The sequence below is a fragment of the Staurois parvus genome, unplaced genomic scaffold, assembly GCF_062004578.1.
Source record: "Staurois parvus isolate SC_StPar_1 unplaced genomic scaffold, SC_StPar_1.0 ptg000186l, whole genome shotgun sequence".
Lineage (NCBI taxonomy): Eukaryota > Metazoa > Chordata > Amphibia > Anura > Ranidae > Staurois > Staurois parvus.
In genome coordinates this window covers 5170194-5178933 of record NW_028317982.1, presented here as the reverse complement: position 1 = coordinate 5178933, position 8740 = coordinate 5170194, and positions in this window count along the sequence as shown.

Here is an 8740-nt window from a genome sequence, read left to right as displayed (position 1 = left end):
TACGCTTACCTGTAGGTACAACTTTTAAATATATATTTACTACCAGTTTAATGAAGCAACAGTGCTGAAGGCAAGCAGGTTGATCTCTCTGTTACGTTAGAGTCCCCTTTAACCTAAGCCTGTATATTAGGTGTCAGTTTCTGCCAAAGTTGATATTACGCCCCCATTCTCCTGCCACTAAATTAATAGTATCCAAGTTTACCAGATCTTGCAGGATAGTCTGACAATTTTGGACACTGTCCTACAATGTCTTTGTCATGCAGAATCTAAGACACTCTGCAAAATGACATTGAACACCAAGCATTCTACCTGTTCTTACACTGCAGGATGCAATGATCTCCTGCTCAACGGTGTATGAGTTGACCTCATCTGGCAGGGACAGCTGAACAGGAATACTAGGGCATATTTTTTCTGTCACTGATAACAGCTTTCACTGAACCAATGATAAGATTTTTGTCTTACTAAAATTAACAATGAGGCATACTTTCTCCCATTGACTTTATGGATGAGGAACCCATGGTGATAACAACGGTTGAGCATTCCTCCTTCTGACCACCAATGTAAGGGGCTTTAAGTAATATACACATGTAAGCTGTGCTATGTGTTAAATAGTCCTGAATGCTCCATTTGTATGGTACTTTGAATATTACTGTTATGCTGGGGCATTCATCCTTCCAATGATCAATCACAATAGGACATTTTTCTTCTCATTGATCTTTAACTGAAGCATTTTTCCTCTTACTGAGCATCAATACTGGACATTTTGGGGTTTATTTACTAAAGCTGGAGAGTCCAAAATCAGACTCCCTTCTGCATAGAAACCAATCAGCTTCTAACCTCAGCTTGTTCAATTAAGCTTTGGCAATGAAACCTGGAAGCTGATTGGTTTCTATGCAGAAGGGAGTCTGATTTTGAACTCTCAAGCTTTAGTAAATAAACCCCTTTATGTTTGCCACTTAACAGCAATGTGAGGAGCACTAAGTGACTTGTTTCAGACTGCTGCACTTTATAAGTTATACCAGTGTTTCTCAATCTTTTTTCAGTCAAGACACCCTTTAAACTTATGGACAGTCCCAAGGCACTCTTTAACTGCCTCCCGCCTGCCATATAAGGTAATGACGTAAGGCGGTTCTCTTGTTCTGGGAGGACGTCATATGACGTCCTCCCACTCTAACCGTGCATGCGGGGGCACAAAGCATGGTGATCGGTGCTGCGCTGTGTCCCTGGGACACAGCAGATCACTGATCAATGGAAAGAGCCGAACACGTCGGCTCTATTATGTGATCAGCTGTGTCCAATCACAGTGATCACAGGTAAATAAGGAAATGCCGGTTATCGGCATTTCTCTCCTCATGAACTGTTATGCTGACAGCTCGTGAGGAGAGGAGAGCTGGTAATCGGCATTACTCAGGGGGGACATCTACACTGATCATCAGGGCACTGATGATCAGTGTGCCCTGATGATCAATGTAGCCCCATCAGTGCCACCTGTCAGTATCCATCAATGCAACCTGTCAGTGCCCACCAATTCCACCTGCCAGTGCCCATCAGTGCCACATTAATGCCACATATCAGTGCCTACCAGTGCACATCAATGCCACATATCAGTGCCCATCTGAGCTGCCTATCAGTGCCAGTCAGTGCCACCTATCAGTGTTGCCAATCAGTGCCAGTCAGTGCCGCCTATCATATCAGTGCCCGTCAAAGCGGCCTATCAGTGCCGCTTATTAGTGCCAGTCAGTGCCACCTATCAGTGCTGCCTATCAGTGCCACCTACCAGTGCCTCCTCATCAGTGCCCATCAGTACCGCCTATCAGTGCCCATCACTGCAACCTATCAGTGCCCATCACTGCAGCCTCATTAGAGCACATCAGTGAAGTAGAAAAATCACTTATTTACAAAATTTTATAACAGAAACTAAGAAAAACATTTTTTTTTTCAAAATTTTCAGTTGTTTTTGGTTTGTTTAGCAAAAAATAAAAAACCCAGAGGTGATTAAATACCACCAAAAAAAAGCTCTATCTCTCTCAAAAAAATGATAAAAATGCAATATGGGTACAGTGTTTCATGACCGCGCAATTGTCATTCAAAGTGCGACAGTGCTGAAAGCTAGAAATTGGCCTGGGCAGGAAGGGGGTATAAATGTTCTGTAGGCAAGTGGTTAAAATTTTGGACAGTCTCGAGGCACCCAATTCTAAAATGTAAAATATGGTTTTAATAGATAATGCAGCAATATCCACACACGTAGGACACTCAACCTTAGATGTGATTTACTCTACCAAAGCAAATAGACTTTTGCACACTGGTACTGACTAGTATTCCAATGTTTCTCTTCTCCTTCAGTTTTTCTCCATCACTCAGCTAATGTGACCCCAGCACTGATGGAGAGGGGCAGGTAAGGGGCAAACAAGGATGTTGTGTAAGCAACCAACATCCTCCTTACCAACATCAATGGTTATTAGGACACCAGCAGCTAGATGGTCGTGGTACACTGTAAAAACCTGTGGCAATTTTTAGACATTTTGCCTAGGCACCCCTGAAGAAACCTCAAGACACCCCAGGGTGCCTGGGCACCCTGGTTGAAAAAGGCTGAGTTATACTGTATGTTATATAGTCCATAGACCCAGGTACAGCTTGCATTTTATACACTATGTTACTTTGAAAGCTATAGACCTACATTTTAGATTTGCTAAAGGCCCTTTATTGTGTTGAGAAACTTCTGTCACACAGTACTGAATTTCAGCATATGGGCCCCCACTTTATTTGTGCCAGGGCCACATTTTGTCTAAATCATAGCAATGCATAGGAGTATTGTAAAGCTATGTCCATTTGTGGGCAATATTCAACCTGACCACATCCTCTACCTCATTATTTCCAGAAATGTCTTAATGTGTCAATCCTATTTATTTTCACATGCGGCCAGAATCTATGCCAAATATTCAAATCCTTATATTAATTTCCACATTGATTTTGATTTGCTTCTAGCCTACTTCTATTAATCTAAATTATCCAGAAGTTTATAAGATTACTTTGTGACTATCCCCACACAGTTCTTAGAATTCTGTGACACATATTCATTATGCCCTGTAAGTAGGCAATGCTGTGTTACCCATTTCACAGAGCCTGCCTTCTGAGCTACAGAGGTGATGAAAGGAGGAGTCTCAGAAGGAGGAGTCAGTACAGAAACCACTGCTTGCAGGGAGCAAAGTACCATGGGATATGTAGTCCTTAAACATTGAAACATTGAAACAGTAGAAAATAAGCTGCAAAGCATGCAGGGAATCCAGGAAGTTGTGGAAAGAGATGACAAGCCAGACAGGCAGAACTCACAACATGATAGAAGATTTTTCAAGTAAACTTATATTGAGTTGTCAAAAAAAACCTTTGTTTGTATTGGTATTCCAATGCTGGTGTTATAAAATGAAAGTGTATGCTGTGACCATAGAACTCATTTAAAGTGTTACTAAACCCACAACAGTAAAATCAGTCTGTATATGCAGTAAAGCATGCTTGTTACACTCACTGTGAAACCTAAGGGGTTAGCCCTCCGCATTGTGTAAAATGGCTATTTGATCCTGTCTTCTCTGATCCTCCCCTTCTTCTACTGTCCCCAATCCATCTGACATTGTTAGAGCAGAAGTGGCAAGTCTGAACATGCTCTGTCTGGAGTGTATTGCTAGAGAGGTTTTTTTTTTTGGGAGGATGCATGTGATCAGCACAGGGTCAATCAGCACTGGTCCAGACATAGGGTCAGGGGTTATGCAGTCTCATGGGACAGCCAAAAGAGAATGAAAACTCCTCCTACAAGATTAACCAGTTTCTGGACACTGTAACAAGACTGCTATATACTGCTGATGAGAAAAGGGTATTTAGCAGTTTATATATACTAAAACAATTGTATTTCCATGTTGTGTGTACTGTGGGAGACCAGATATAGTGAATGCAGGGTCCTGGGTTTAGTAACATTTTAAAGCAGAGTTCCACCCAAAAGGGGAAGTTCCGCTTTAAAGATTGGTCCCCCGCTCCCCATTAAGGATTAGCACCTTTGGGGAGCGGGGGAGAGTGGGTACGCAAAATTGACAGGTACCCTCTCCTGGAAGTTGCCCTCCTACCCTCCCTTCCCGTAGTCTTGTGGGACATGTGACAGGTCCCAGAAGATGACAGAGCCATTCAGGAAGAGCAGTGCTACTCGCGCATGCGCAGTGGGGGCCCGGCTGTGAAGCCACAAGCTGTTACAGCTGGGTTGACCACACTGAATATGCCGGCGCCTGGAATACAGGACGGCCGGTAAAACGGGTTGCGGCGGGGGCACCGCGGGATCGTGGGACAGGTGAGAGGCTGTTTTTTAAAAGTCAGCAGCTACAGTTTTTGTAGCTGCTGACTTATTTTTTTTTACAGTGTGAGTGGAACTCCACTTTAAGTCATTTTGTTCAGCCTATCGTTCATTTTCAAATGTCGGAACCTCTGAAATTGAACCTCTAAAAGTGGACTAAGGTTTTACACTTTTACAGCAGTATACCACTCTCACAGACTGGCAGTGAAATCCGAGTTTTAGAAAATCATAGCTAGTTACATATTGAAATTGAAAGGTCTTGTTCAATAACATTAAAGTACAGAATGGATTGTGCAGAAATCACTTGTGCTATATCTTTTTTTTTTTAGCAAAATTCAGTTTTCAAATAGAGGACAACGCCATCTAATATAATGTTTTTTCAGACAATACAAACGTGTCATAACTATCTCCCCATTGGGGTTACAAATATCAGTAAAAACTCGAAATGGGTTCTAATCCACCCTGTTCAACGCTAAAAAAAGGATATACTGTACATATTGTTTAAATAAATATAAAATGAATTCCACATCAGTGGCCCATGTTGTTATTATAGCCTTGGACTTGGAACTGCATTACCTCAACCCCCCTCCTCACTTAATTCAAAATTTTGGGTTATACGGGTTAAGTTCACCTTTGGGAACATGTTCTACTCTTTTTTTAGGGGAGAATATGTAAAATGTTCCTACTCCCGCAGACACTGCCTGCCTCGCTGCACCTAGTGACAGCTAATGGGGATCTTCTCCTCGTTAGCTGTCACTCCTCCCACCCAGCAGCGTCATTCATTCACAGAGTTCTGTGGACGGGAAACTGCAAGTACTGCCAGCCTTTGCAGCTGTCAGCTTGTAGTTTTCAATGAAATACCATTGTTGTTGAGCACTCTAATAGTTCATTGTCTCTTCCTGTCAGTGTACAAGGTACAAGCAGGCAGACAGACACACTGACAAGTCTGCAGGAGTCCTGCATGGCACCCATGATCTGCTGATCGTGGGTGCAAAGCTTTACAGGCTCCAAGTAAAAAAAATAATAACTGTATATTTTTTATCTGCGACCACCTTTATTTAGCTATTTAAAGCTATTAGATCAATCTACTGGCAGGATCAACTGGACTCAACAAAAAATTATGTGGTAATGACATTGTCAGACTGCATCAAATTTGTCATTTTTAATGTATAAAGTGCAAAACTTTGTTTGTTTTTGGTGTAAGGTCCCATTTCCACATTTCTGCTTAAAAACAAGTGCCTTTTTAACACAGCTTTATGTGCTCTGCATGCACTTTCTGTATTTTCCAGGTGATACTTTACATACAGTGCTATGCATTAAATTAAATTTCTATGGAAAAAAAACCATAAACACCAAAAATGCAGGAATCAGGATAGTTTAAAAAACTGATCAGACTGGAACATATATATGAGAAATGTGTCCTTTTGCGGTAGTTTAATGCATTGTGCACTTTGACTCTACTATCCCTTTCCCCAAATTACTTCCCTGTCCCATGGCTGTGGTCAGCTTAGAATGGGAAACAATTCACAGGAGAAAAAAAGAGACCTTATGCCTTTTTGTTTGAAAAGGTGAACTTCTCCTTTAAAGCTATTAGATCAATCTACTGGCAGGATCAACTGGACTCAACAAAAAATAATGTGGTAATGACATTGTCAGACTGCATCAAATTTGTCATTTTTAATGTATAAAGTGCAAAACTTTGTTTGTTTTTGGTGTAAGGTCCCATTTCCACATTTCTGCTTAAAAACAAGTGCCTTTTTAACACAGCTTTATGTGCTCTGCATGCACTTTCAGTATTTCCAGGTGATACTTTACGTACAGTGCTATGCATTAAATTAAATTTCTATGGAAGAAAACCATAAACACCAAAAATGCAGGAATCAGGATAGTTTAAAAACTCATCAGACTGGAACATATATATGAGAAATGTATCCTTTTGCGGTAGTTTAATGCATTGTGCACTTTGACTCTACTATCCCTTTCCCCAAATTACTTCCCTGTCTCATGACTGTGGTCAGCCTAGAATGGGAAACAATTCACAGGAGAAAAAAAGAGACCTTATGCCTTAAGTCCATCACACTTATTTTCAGGGTCGCTATTACACCCAAACCAAGATGCTGTTTCTACAGGTCATTCACATTTATCACTATGATTTTTTTCTAGTTCCTCTCCAGTTAGCATCAAAATGATCTAGGAGTCAGTCCTAACACCATATCATTATCATTCCCTTTTGAATAAATCCTCATGAGTAAAGAATTTACACATCATTTACTTACTTTTACATCAGTTAAGACATCCAAATGCCATCCAAAGGCCACAGCACCACCACACGTCTACAGCACCACTTTAGGCCTGTACCTCTCCCCATCTAAGGGAAAAACATGGTTCCAGCTCGGAGAAGCCTGCCTCTGTTCACCATTGAAAGGTCTGCATGAATGAAAGCCACTCCACAGTATTTGCTCTTCCAGGCACTTTTATGTGATCAAGCCATCTGTGGCAAAAAGCATTAATAAAGCAATGGTCTCTGCAACTGTACTGTTGATTGTTGAATAAACATGCCTGTTGGTAGGTGTTAGTGTGCCTTTAATAGATATCGCACAATTAGTTGTGTAATGGAAGCACCTAGTGTCCTTTATATGCCAGCTGTGGGTGGGGCCCAGTGCACTTGTTGTATGGGAGAAGGACACCCTTGATCAGCAAGGCTTTAGTGCTGTACTGGAACTGACCTAAGGAGTTCTCTACCGGGCTGAACTGCCAGGGTAAAGAGAAAGGAGCAGACAGAGAAACCTTGACTCCTTGACTTTCACCTGGTGGGTACCATGGCTTGAGTAGAGTGTCCCCTGGGCCTATGAAAGAGCTCCTTTGGGTGCAAGCAAGGACTTCCTGAGTGAATAACAACCTTTGTTAATTAGACTGTAACATCTGGGAGAGGTGGCTGTAACAATTGGAAGTGTTATGCACTTGTGTGATCACTGAATGGAAAGTTATTAGAAGAAGGAGAGTGTTCTACACTGTGAACTATCAATGAGGCATGTACTGTTAATGTGCTGCAAAGTGCCTGTAACCTAAGAATTGTGCTGGAGTAATACTTGTGCAGTAACACAGTTAAAATGCAGCTGGACTGGACATTTATTTATTCTTGGTAACAGGTAACAGGCCTCAAGCCAGTAATATGTATGCAGCGGGCTTTAGACCAGGTGAAGGTTGTACAATATGGTAGAGTTGCTCTAAAACAACAGACTGTCCCATGGAAGAAAAAGCGTGGTGGGTTCAGGGTCCATATGGTGCCAACAGCAACCAATGTGACCTCACCTTAAATGCAAAAGGATGAACACTGCTCAACCAACCCCAGGAGTCTAATGTTGGAGAAGGAAGCCTCTGTGACCAAGCCCCGGTGGTCAGGGCGAAATGTGTCAGAGGCATGGCTAGAATGGCAGCTGAGGCCATTCCACAACATTGGACTCCTGGGGTCGGTTGAGCAGCATTCATCCGTTCACTTGTATTGGCTGACACTGGACTCGCTCTAATTAATGCTCCCCTCTTCTCACTTGCCACTGGGGTGATACTCTTCCTTCCATCTAGCTTGGAGCTGCGCTATAAGGTGTACTTTTCACTCACTTTACATACAGATTTTATTCATTCTTACTTTTACATCAGTTTTATGGGACATGTATACTTCTTGCTCTCAACTTGAGGTAGCAGTAGGGTGCACTCGCTCTTTGAGCCCTAGTGTATCAAACAGCACACTAGGGATACCTTCCTTCTAATTCTAAGTGTGAAGCTCTTGGGCAGGGAAGTCAAAATAGTAAATACATTTTGTTTTCTCAGTCTTTTCCTCCCACTCACTGTACAGCAAAAACTCTCCCAATATCACCCATTTAACTGACAAAACTTCCATTTGCATATCCAAGGAAGATCCCTTAGACTTTTATGGGATGATCTGAGCATCTCTGACACAGCACAAGAGATTTTACTCAGAAATCTGAAAATTCTAGTAGCCTGGCTGTTTTGTTGACCTACTGGCTTCAATTCATTTACGTCACTGGCCTAGAACAGGTACTGTATAAAGGGATGCCAAAGAGAAGTAAAAAATAATTATACTTGTTTTGAGTTATTACTCAAAGTAGTAATCTACATCCAAGCGATTCGCTTTTTCAAAAAGAAAGTTCAGCTGCTGTATCGCATCCTCCATGTTTCTTTTACTTTAAAAAGAAATGTATGGGGTTTCCTTTTTTTTTAAAATCATACTTACCTTGGTGGATGCAGCATCAGTCTAATGCTGCATCTGTCCCTTGCCGGCTCTAAGGGTGAGAACTCAGCAAACACATGACCATTGTTCCCTGAGTTCTCATAGCTGCTCTGAGCAGAGATCTGTGACTGTAAGTCACCGCTCTCTGCCCCCCCCCC